The following is an 11,993-nucleotide window of genomic DNA, read 5'->3' as shown; positions in this document are numbered from 1 at the left end:
CTTCTCCAGAGATGGTTCATCAAACTACCACCTTTCGTGCTCAAATCTTTTACCTCTCTTTTGCTTCCTGTAATCCATTTCAGACCCTTCAGGAACATCAATCTTCTTTTGGTAAGATATGAGTGTGATTACTGGCTTTAGCAGAGAGGTCACGCGCAGAGGCTGCACATACTTATGTCTCAGTCTTGAGAGTTGCTACTATCCACTAATATGTGATTAGTGTGTGAGTGGCAGAAAGAGAGAGAGGGAAACCTCTTAATTTTTGATACTACCAATAAATCCCTCTTCTCTTTGGAGCACCTCAAGATCTATACATAGAACTTGGTATCACTCTAGGATCCATACAACTCCATTCCCCCAACAAAGGCACATAATAATCCACAGAGTACATTTTATGATCTCTGCAAAATTATTCTTGATTATCCCATGGGGCTTTATCAGAATAGCCCTGGAGTAGGTCCGTCATGGTTAATTTTATGTGTCAAATTGACTGGGACACAGAGTTCCCAGACATTTGGCCAAACATTATTCTGGGCCTGTGAAGGTGTTTCTAGAGGAGATTAACATTTGAATCTGTAGACTGAGTAGAACTGATGCTCTCTCCAATGTGAATGGGCCTCATCCAATCCATTGAAGGCCCAAATCAAACTGAAAGGCAAAGTAACAGAAATTACTTTCTCTGCCTGGCTGACTTTGAGCTAAAACTGTGCCTTGTATTACCTTTGGGCTGGGACTTAAACCATTGGCTTCTTCTTCTTCTCAAGCCTTTAGACTCAAACTAGAACAGTAGATTTAGGAACTTCCTAGACTCCATAATCACATGAGTTAATGCCTCATAATAAATTTTTTCTCTTTCTTTTTTCTCTGTGTTTCTCTTTCTATCCCTCTCTCTTTTAGAGATATAGATACAGATATAGACATTGATATAGTTATAGATACACAGATATAGAAGACTTTTGAGAATTCCTTGGAAAGCAAGGAGATCAAATTAGTCAATCTGAAAGGAAATCAACCCTGAATACTCTTTGGAGGACTCATGATGACGCTGAAGCTCCCATACTTCGGCCACCTGATGTGAACAGCTAACTCACTGGAAAAGGCCCTGATGCAGAAGGAGAAGAGGGCAACAGAGGATGAGATGGTTGGATGGCATCACTGACTCAATGGACACAAGCTTGGGCAAACTGGGAGACGGTGAAGGACATGCAAGGCTGGCATGCTGCCGTCCATGGGGCCGCAGAGTTGGCCATGACTTGGTGACTGAACACCAACATATATAGATATAGACATATAGATATAAATATATATAGATATAGGCATAGATGGGTTTTCCAGGTGGCACAGCAGTAAAAAACTTGCCTGCCAGTTCAGGAGACGTAACAGACATGGGTTTGATCCCTGGGTTGGACGATCTCCTGGAGGAGGGTGTGGCAACCCACTCCAGTATTCTGGTCTGGAGAATCCCATGGACAGAGAAGCCTGGCTGGCTACGGTCTATAGTGCCACAAAGAGTCAGACACACTGAAGCAACTTAGCATGCATGAACATAGATACAGATCTAAATATGGGCTTCCCAGGTGGCTCAGTGGTAAAGAATCTGCCTGCCAATGCAGGAGACGCAGAAGATGTGGGTTTGATCCCCAGGCCAGGAAGATACCCTGCAGTAGGAAATGGCAACCTGCTCCAGTATTCTTGCTTGGAAAATTCCATGGACAGAGGAACCTGGTGGACTACAGTCAATGGGGTTGCAAAGAGTTGGACATGACCAGGGACTGAGCACAGATGCATAGATATAGAGATATCCATATCCTATTTGTTCTGTTTCTGTGCAGAATGTTATCACAGGATCCAATCCCACTGGAGGTATTGCAGTCAGTTAGAGGTAAAGTATGTACCTTAAAAAAAAAAAATTCTTCTGGTGACTATGACTTATTGGTCAAAGCACGGACACTCACCAGTTATATATACAAATATAATCCAAATATCCTGTGAAATCATATAAAGAAAAGAACTATTTTTCCAAAAGTCATGATATCCTTAGACATCCCCATGGGCCACAAGTAGAGTATGTCTTTTATGTTAAGCCACAGAGTAGTTTTATTCCTCTCCTTTTACAAATTCATTGTCAGCCTGTGCAGTAGAAACTTTAATTTTTAAATTTACTCATAGTATTTTTTTTTTCAAAAATTTGGAGGCATTAACATTCCCCATCCCCAATATAAGCAGTCACTCCTTCATTCTTCACCAACTAGGCAGAAGGTTTGCAATTTGAACTTTTTTCTCCTTGCACATAGAAATTCAGTTATTTGATATTTGTATTTTTTTCTCCCAGAAAACTCCATATGTGAAAGGGAAACAGTTTTATGAGGGTTTAATTTGCTCATTCCTGAGAAGACCTTCACAGGTCCCTGAATCTCAGAGCTTCATGGTGGGCTTCTTATACTCAAGATTGCAGATTCCCCTGTTGGCCGAATGTGACTTAGCCTCACGAGTGCTGTGACTGTATCGTTATGACAATACAAGTAAAATGAGGGCAGGGATTTGGTCTGTTTTCTTCTTTGTCTTATGCCCAGCTCTAAACACAGGGCCCACATATAATTTTTACTCCCTAAATAAGCTCAAATGAATTGCAATAATTCATGCATTCAAGACATTTCATAAGGGCACATGAGTACCAGGAACTGTGAGAAGAAAAGCAAGTAGAATGCTCAGGGAAGAATTCAGGGATGAATAAAGCAGTCTTAAAGTCAAATAACAGTCACAGACATAGAACTAAAATGCCAAGTGTTGGCTAAAGAAAAGGAAATAGCATCTATGACCCAGTATTGCTTTCTGTTTTGCAGCTCATATTTGAAATGTAAATTACATTTTTTCTCAGTTCATCTTCTTTTTTATATACTGTTAAACAATGTGGCTGAGCATTTTATCCTATTTTCATCAAAAATTTTAGTTCTAAAGTTTTCAACCAATAGAAGCGTTACAATTGAATCATAAGAACAGATACACCACAGCAGTACTTCAGTAATTTCAGAATGATTTTTTTAGAAAAGATAGATAATAAATTTAACCACACTGATTGTATCTTATTTGTAGGTCTATTTGTCATTCATTTTCAAATACATTTTTTCTTTTTTTTTTTTTCTTTTTTCTCATTTATTTTTATTAGTCGGAGGCTAATTACTTTACAATATTGTAGTGGTTTTTGTCATACATTGACATGAATCAGCCACGGTTTTACATGTGTTCCCCATCCCGATCCCCTCTCCCACCTCCCTCTCCATCCCATCCCTCTGGGTCTTCCCAGTGCACCAGGCCTGAGCACTTGTCTCATGCATCTCAGATTGGGAGAAAATAATAACAAACAAAGCAACAGACAAAGGATTACTCTCAAAAATATACCAGCAACTCCTGCAGCTCAATTCCAGAAAAATAAATGACCCAATCAAAAAATGGGCCAAAGAACTAAACAGACATTTCTCCAAAGAAGACATACAGATGGCTAACAAACACATGAAAAGATGCTCAGCATCACTCATTATCAGAGAAATGCAAATCAAAACCTCAATGAGGTACCATTACACGCCAGTCAGAACGGCTGCTATCCAAAAATCTTTTTTTTTTTTTTTAATGACAAGAAATGCCAATTCAGCCATTTGTGGCTATTTCTTATAGTGATGGCTTCTGGAAAAACAACTGTTCATAAACTACTTATTGTTAAAAGATTTTAAATCTATTAAAGTGGATGACAGAAAGAGAGACTAAGTAAATATTAGCAAAAAGTATATATTGTTTCCTGGGGTGTAACCAAGAAAATTGGAGTCCTTATAATTTAAATATTATTTCCAATAAAATTTAGTGGGTTCAAAAAAGAGTTGCAGGGGAGGTAAGGAGCCAAAGATTAACTCCCACATGAAAGTAAACCTTAAATTTTTTAAGTATCCTGTTTTCAAATTTAACTTAGTTTTTTCTGTCAAAGAGCATAAAAATAATGATAATATTTACATAACATTTGTACTATGTGAAGTTCTATGCTGATTATAAATGATCAAATTTAAATTTGAAAACCAACCAATGGAGTGTTTACTCTTAGTATGCCTATTTAATGAATGTGCTATTGTGGGAAGTTCATGCTGCTTAAGTAACCCCAGAAAATCTCAGAACTTGGATTTAAAACCGGTCAGTCAGCTTTCTTATCATTGGGGTTAAATTGCCTCTCACAGTGGACGAGAGAAAAAAGAAGGAAGGAGTAGACACAAAGAGTGTAGGTAAATGCATGGCTTTGAGGGACATTTAGATATATATATAATTTGGCCATGCTGCATGGCATGTGGGATCTTAGTTCCCTGACCAAGGGTTGAACCCATACCCTTGCACTGGAAGCTTGGAGTCTTAACCATTGAACCACCAGGGAAGTCCCTGAGGGACATTTTTGCCCTTGATTCTTTCAGTTCAGGCAGCAATTTGTATTTAAGGTGTCTATTTCTTGCCCACTAACTTTGAACTTTATGGCTCTCTCTTGTCCCTCTCCTTGGTTCTGAATGCTGATGTTCATAAATATCTCAAGCACATCCCACCATCACACTGCTGCTGCTGCGGCTGCTAAGTCGCTTTAGTCGTGTCTGACTCTGTGCAACCCCAGAGACTGCAGCCTACAGGCTCCTCCGTCCCTGGGATTCTCCAGGCAAGAACACTGGAGTCGGTTGCCATTTCCTTCTCCAATGCATGAAAGTGAAAAGTGAAAGTGAGGTCGCTCCGTCGTGTCTGACTCCTAGCGACCCCAGGGACTGCAGCCCACCAGGCTCCTCCGTCCGTGGGATTTTCTAGCCAAGAGTACTGGAGTGGGCTGCCATTGCCTTCTCCAGTCACACTGCAATCCCAGCATACTTGCTCCTTCTTTCTCCAATTCCCAGAACCTCAGACCAAGACATTGTTCAAGGCCTTCCTGCGTGCCGAGAATGAGCATTTAAGGGCCTTTTAACCATTGGACTGTCCACTGTGAATATTTCTGGAAAGTTCAATAAATGACCTCAGGCCTTAAGTCTTGATGCTTCCATCTATGTACTAACAAGCAGGCAAAAAAAGCAAAAACAAAAATTAAAACGGGAGAGATAGTTCTCAGGAAATCAAAACAATGTAGAAGAACATAACTTTTTGCCTACTTTTATTATTTGTCTTTCCTTAAGTATCACAGCATTGACTGAAGCCTTTTTTAATCAGTTGAAAACTTTTTTTTGGCTCACTTTGCAAAAAAAAACAGATTTTTTTTTTGGCTCTACTGTTTCATTTTGTTTTCCATTTGTGCTATTGTCCATCAATCCTTTTCAGACTCCTTAAGGTAAGCAAAATACAGCATTGCCAATTCTGTGGAGTATCAGATATGGGGTTACATTTACCTGCTGTTTCAGATTGCCCTGGTCCAGCACCTTTGTGCAATTATTTCCCTTGATTATTCAATCATACGTCCAAAATTCAACTCTTAACAGAGAATATAAAAAAAAAAATTTCTTAAAGTAAGAGAAACACAGTGGCTTTTGAAAGAGAAAATATTACTATGTTTCTCTGTACATCCCTGATGTTTAGTTTCAAAGAAATAAAATGTATTGCAATCAAGTTACTTGATAATATTTAAAAACCAGGTGCATTATTTTTATAAAAAATATATCCATCTGAAATAATAGTTTGATAGATGGAGTTTTGAATGTCTGATGATAAAGAGTTGGGTGTTCTGGTGAAAAAGAATAAACTTAATAATACTAGGTTACTGTAGTATATGGAGGAGAGTAATACTGTGGTCTGGACCTCCGGGTCGTGTTTTGACTTTCCTAAGTCCTAAGCTTTTGTGTTTGAGGGTCCTTTCCTCAACTAAGCATTTTATGGCTGTTTCAGTATGATGATGAATATAATTCAGATTGGTTATATTAATATATTTTTCTGATTGTATCATATATTAAAGCATTCTTGGACACCTTTAAAATTATAATGGGTCTAGGATGCCATGGCTACTGTTCCCAGTAGGTAGGCTGGCACTCCTGAGTTGGTTCAAGGTCAAGGTAGGAAGCTATACACATATGGGTTTAGATGTCATTTTGAGATTCTGAATTTTCAAAAGAGTCCGGCTTATTTTAGCAGAGCTTTCATTTGATAGTTTGTCTAAGATTTTTGCTTTCTATATTGTTCATTTGAATAAAGATCTGTGCCTCCTGTGGACAGTACAAAGTTATGATTCAGCCTGAGGCAATAGGAGTTTTCAAGATGAATTTTCCTGTTATTTCAGCGGTGCTCTCAATTTCAGTTTTTTCTTTCCCCATGATCTAATCGGTAGCTTTGAAGGAACAGGTTCAGACTTTAAGGTTGTCATGGGAGTTCAGTCAAAGCTTTGAAGACATCCTTGACTCCTTTCTTTCTCTCATATGCCATATCAATCAGCTAAGAAATCACATTGACTCTACTTCAATAAAAAACTCAGGACGCTTCTCTCTATATCCCATAGCTATCACTCTGGCTTATCAAAATAGCTTCTTAATTGGTCTCCCAGTTTGTACTCTTTCTCCTCTCCTGCCCTTTCTCAATATATAAGTTAAAATGTTCCTTTTAAAAGGTAAAACATTGATCTGCCTCATACCCTTGGGTACCAAACTTTTTTGTCACAAAGTAGCAGCCCAAGCCTTTACAATGCCTTGCACAGCTGGGCACAATCTGGTTGAAAGCTTCTTTTGTATCCATTGAGATGATCATATGGTTTTCATTCTTCAGTTTGCTAATATGCTGTATGGCATTGATTAATTTTTGTATATTGAAAACTCCTTGCATCCCTGGGATAAGTCCCACTAGATTATGGTGTATGATTCTTCAAATGTGTTGTTGGATTCGGTTTGGCATATAGTTGCTTGTAGTAGTCTCTATGATTCTTTGTATTTCTGTGGTATCAATTGTGGTTTCTCCTTCTTCACTGCTAACTTTATTTGGTCCTCTCCCTTTTTTTCTTGATGAGTCTGGCTAAAGGTTTATTAAAGTTGTTTATCTTCTCAAAGAAACAGCTTTTAGTTTTATGATCTTTGATTTTTTTTGTTTCTATTTCATTCATTTCTGCTCTGACGTTTTATAATTTCTTTCCTTCTACTAACTGTGGGTTTTTCTTGTTCTTTCTCCAGTTGATTTAGGTGTAGGTGAGGTTGTTTATTTGAGATTATTCTTGTTTCTCGAAGTAGGATTGTAGTGCTATAAACTTCCCTCTTATAAATGCTTTTGCTGCATCCCATAGGTTTTGGGTTGTCATGTTTACATTGTCACTTGTTTTTAGTGTTTTTTTTTTTTTTCCTCTTTGATATCTTCAGAGATCTTTTGGTTATTTAGTAACATATTGTTTAGACTTCAAACATTTGTGACTTTACAACTATTTCTCTGTAATTGGTGTCTCATACAGTTATGGTTGGAAAAGATACTTGATATAATTTCAATTTTCTTAAATTAACAGAGGCTTGATTTGTGACTTAAGATGTGAAAATATTCCATGTGCACTTGAGAAGGAAGTGTCAGTTCAGTTCAGTCGGTTAGTCGTGTCCGACTCTTTGAGACCCCATGGACTGCGGCACACCAGGCTTCCCTATCCATCACCAATTCCCGGAGCTTCTCAAACTCATGTCCACAGAGTTGGTGATGCCATCCAACCATCTCATCCTCTGTCATCCCCTTCTCCTCCTGCCTTTCCCAGAATCAGGGTCTTTTCTAAGGAGTCAGTTCTTCACATCAGGTGGCTAAAGTATAGGAGTTTCAGCTTCAACATCAGTCCTTCCAATGAATATTCAAGATTGATTTCCCTTAGGACGGACTGGTTGGAACTCCTTGCAGTCCAAGGGACTCTCAAGAGTCTTCTCCGACACCATAGTTCAAAAGCATTAATTCTTTGGCGCTCAGCTTTCTTTATAGCCCAACTCTCACATCCATACATGACTACTGGAAAAACCAAAGCTTTGACTAGACAGAGCTTTGTTGACAAAGTAATGTCTCTGCTTTTTAATATGCTGTCTAGGTTGGTCATAGCTTTTCTTCCAAGGATCAAACCTCTTTTTATTTCATGACTGGTAGTCACCATCTGCAGTGATTATGGAGCCCAAAACAATAAAGTTTGCCACTGTTTGCCCATCTATTTGCCGTGAAGTGATGGAATGCCATGATCGTAGTTTTCTGGATGTTGAGTTTTAAGCAAACTTTTTCACTCTCCTCTTTCACTTTCATCAAGAGGTTCTTTAGTTCTTCTTTACTTTCTGCCATAAGGGTGGTGTCATCTGCATATCTGAGGTTATTGATATTTCTCCCAGCAATCTTGATTCCAGCTTGTGCTTCTTCCAGCCCAGCGTTTCTCATGATGTACTCTGCATATAAGTTAAATAAGCAGGGTGACTATATACAGCCTTGACATACCCCTTTCCCTATTTGGAACCAGTCTGTTGTTCCATGTCCAGTTCTAACTGTTGCTTCTTGACCTGCATACAGATTCCTCAGGTGACAGGTCAGGTGGTCTGGTATTCCCATCTCTTTAAGAATTTTCCACAGTTTGTTGTGATCCACACAGTCAAAGGCTTTGGCACAGTCAATAAAGCAGAAGTAGATGTTTTTCTGGAACTCTCGCTTTTTCTATGATCCAACAGATATTGGCAATTGGATCTCTGGTTCCTCTGCCTTTTCTAAATCTAGCTTGAACATCTGGAAGTTCATGGTTCACGTACTGTTGAAGACTGGCTTGGAGAATTTTGAGCTTGCAGCTTTCAGATGGAATGTCTTATAAATATCAATTAAGTCTATCTGACCTAACATGTCATTTATGACTTGTGTTTTCTTATTAATTTTCTACCTGGATAATCTATCTGTTGATGTAAATGGACAGTTAAAATCATCCTCACTATTACTGTTACTCTCGATTTTCCCTTTAATGGTTATTAGCATTTGCCTTATATATTGAGGTGCTTATATGTTGGGTGCATAAATATTTACAGTTGTTTTGTTGTCTTCTTGGATGTATCCCTTGATTATTGTGAAGTATCCTTCCTTCTCTCCTAGTCTTTTTTAAAATCTATTTATCTGATATGAATACGGCTACTCCAGTTTTCTTTTGATTTCCATTTGTGTGTAATATCTTTTACCATCCCCTCACTTTCAGTCTGTATGTGTCCCTATGTCTGAAGTGGGTCTCTTGTGGATAGCATATATATATATATAGGTCTTATTTTTGTATCCATTCGTCCTGTCTGTGTCTTTTGGTTGGAGCTTGTAGTCTATTTACATTTGAGGTAATTATTGATATTTGTGTTCCTATTATCATTTTGGGTTATCAGTTGTTTTGGGGGTGTTTTTGTCTTTTTCTTTCCTTGTGTTTCACACCTAAAGAACTTCCATTAGCATTTATTGTAACATTTTTTATTCTTGTAATGATTACCTCTAATACTCTTTCAGAATGTATGTTGAATGAAGTACAAAGGTCCCTTGAATCTTTGAAACACAGAGATTACTTCAACAGATTCAGTGTTTTGCTATAATGGGAATTTCTGCACTTAGAATTGCCTAAATTGAAAACAGACCAAATGGGGTAAAAGCCAATGACTTGGCTAGAGGGTCACTGATGCTAGAGGAAAGGACTGTTTTAATTACTCCCTTTCCTTTGCTATGGATGAACTTGGAAATATATCATTATGCTATCCGAGCTGAAGCTAAATCCATGGAATGGTAACTATATGTTGGATAATAATATTTAGAAACTTAAAGTTTCAAATTTTAAAAGACTGTCTCAATTTTTTTTCTTTTTTAGTGATTTGACTATTTTAGTAGCTATTTTTAACCATTTAACATTAAGCTGTTTTTAAGAATATTTCAGAAACATTTAAGGAGAGATTTGGGGCTTTGCTTAAAGGACTTCTGGGACTGTGTGAGGAAGCCAAAATTCCAACAGGATAATTTGATAATAGTGAAAAGGTTTATGCTAAAAAATCAAAGTCTGAATCTTACTTCAGAAAACCAACTTTCAAAGAAGCACTACATTAAAATAGAAAAGATTAACTGGTCAGCACAGTCATTCTTTCCATTATAAAGTGCCAGGGAAGAAGGATCTATATTACTTTGGTGAAGTAGAATTTTCCATGGTTTTTATTTTTAACTTAAGTCCAGTTGATTAACAATATTGCTCTAGTTTTACTTGTACAGTGTAGTGACTCAGGTATTTTTTTTTTGCAATTATATTTCATTATATTAATAAGTTGTTACAAGATATTGGACATAGCTCCCTGTGCTATAAAGTAAATCTCACTTATCTATTTTATGCATAGTGATTTATATTTGCTAATGTCATATTCCTAATTTTCTCTCCCTCCCTTTGGTAACCATGATTTTCACTTATATCTGTGAATCTGTTTCTCTTTTGTATACATATTCATTTGGATTATTTTTTAAATTCCACATGTCAGTGATATCATACATTAGAACAGTCTCTGTTTTTGTTTGGAAGCTCATGATTTTTTTTCCCATGACTTTGCACTCACAATCTTTTTTTTAATTCTGTCCCCTTTTGCATTATTAAAGACACCCTGCAATAAACATGTCACTATAGATGCTGAATAGGCCATGCACACAGTTATCCTTATCCTGTGCCGTGCTGGGCTTAGTCACTCCATCGTGTCCAGCTTTTTGTGATCAACATGGACTATATAGCCTGCCAGGTTCCTCTGTCCATGGGGATTCTCCAAGCAAGAATACTGAAGCTCCTCTCCAAGGAATCTTCCCAATCCAGGGATCGAACCCAGGTCTCATGCATTGCAGGTGGATACTTTACTATCTGATTCACCAGAGAAGTTCAAGAATACTGGAATGAGTAGCCTATCCCTTCTCCAGTGTAACTTCCCAACCCAGGAATTGAACTGGGATTTCCTGCATTACAGGAAGATTCTTTACTAGCTGAGCTACCCAGGACACCCCATCCTTAATCAGGATTTCCATTTACCTCATTCTATGCCTAGTCTTTCCATTCTGTGAGGCTCACTTAAAAAAATACCCATTCCTTTCTAACATTTCCTCTAATATCTGGATGAGAACATATGGATCTTTGTTCTGAGTTTTGGTGTTATGTTCCATTTACTTTGGACACACACATCACTTTGTCTAATAGTAGAGTTAATATTTTACACATTTGTCTCACTTATTGATAGTACATCCCTTAAAGCAAAATTAGTCAACTTCGAAATTTTATAACCTAATTGCTGAACTATAACGAGGTTCTTGTGGATGTATGTGGACCTGAAATGCAAAAATCTATAAGAAACCTGATGTACATCTTCAGAAATTAAAATCCAGTTGTCTCCACCTTATTCATTGTTTTCACTTTCCACAGTTTCAATTACATGATGTCAACCAAGGTCCAAAAATATTAAATGGAAATTTCATAAATAAACAACTTTTAAGTTTTAATTTTGTGCCATTCTGAGTTCTGTGATGAAATGACCCACTGTCCCACTTCCTTCCCACTGGGATCTTCAGTCATCAACATCATCTACTCCTGGCATCAAACCATCAACGTGGTATGCCTGGATGATCCAGGATCACCCAAAGCAGTCTAAGGTTTCATCAGAAGGTAAATATAGTCCTCCTTCAGTATCCATGGGGGATTGGCTCCAGAATTTCCCACAGATAACAAAACCCATGGATGATCAAGTTTCTTATAACATGGTGTACACAGTCAGCCCTTTGTGTAGGGGTTCTCCATCTACAGATTCAACCAATCAGGGATCAAATCTGCAGATGTGGAGCCACCAACTGAAGTAGCCTAATGCTACATCACAATGCCTGCTTCATTCACCTCATTTCACCTCATAATTAGTCATTTGATCATCTTACACCATCACAAGAAGAAGGGTGAGTGCAATATGATAAGATATTTTGAGAGAGAGTTTACATTCACATACCATTTTTATAATATATTGTTACAATTGCTATTTTATTATGCTACTGAT

This window comes from Cervus elaphus, chromosome 17, assembly GCF_910594005.1.
Source record: "Cervus elaphus chromosome 17, mCerEla1.1, whole genome shotgun sequence".
NCBI classification, from domain to species: domain Eukaryota; kingdom Metazoa; phylum Chordata; class Mammalia; order Artiodactyla; family Cervidae; genus Cervus; species Cervus elaphus.
Note: the sequence above shows the minus strand (reverse complement) of the source record.